We start from the raw sequence: 666 nt of genomic DNA, 5'->3' as shown, positions 1-666 counted from the left end.
AGAGGGTTGGTTGGTGAAGAAAAGCTCCAATAGAGCCAGCAGTTGGGATTCTGTGAGGCTGAGGCAAGGGTTTGGATTGGACTCGACTCTACTCTAGCAGTTGGGAACAGCTAAGTGCCTTTTGCCATTTAGTTTTCATATTATTTGCCTTTCCATTAGCTTGTGGATTTGTCCCACGGCAGACAATAACCTCTTCCATCAGACAAGAGAAGGAGAGCGACTTGAAAGAAATGTTGCATTGCTTAAGAGACCTGGAGACCCCTTGGTGCCATGAGTGTAAGAGGGGAGGCGTGAGGATGAGTTGCTCAACAAGTAGCAGCCACAGGGGGTGTGATGGGAATTTTGAGGCACCAAGATGGTGCCAAGCTCTCTTCATGTTGGTGCCACAAGCCAGAAGGGGGCTGCTCTGTCCACTAACGGAGGGCTCCCCTTTTCTGAGGATTAGGGGACAGGGGATACAGGGTAGAAGGAGGGAAGATAAGACTGGGAGGAGAGGAGAGAGATGGATAAACTTAGAAAGAAAGAAGGAAGGAAGAGAGAGAGAAAGAAAAATAAAGGAAGAAAGAAAAAGAAAGAAAGAAAGAAAGAAAGAAAGAAAGAAAGGTAGGAAGGAAGGAAAGAAGGAAGGAAGGAAGGAAGGAAGGAAGGAAGGAAGGAAGGAAGGAA

Source organism: Psammomys obesus, unplaced genomic scaffold, assembly GCF_907164565.1.
Source record: "Psammomys obesus unplaced genomic scaffold, mPsaObe1.curated_primary_1811, whole genome shotgun sequence".
Taxonomy (NCBI): Eukaryota; Metazoa; Chordata; class Mammalia; order Rodentia; family Muridae; genus Psammomys; species Psammomys obesus.
Note: the sequence above shows the minus strand (reverse complement) of the source record.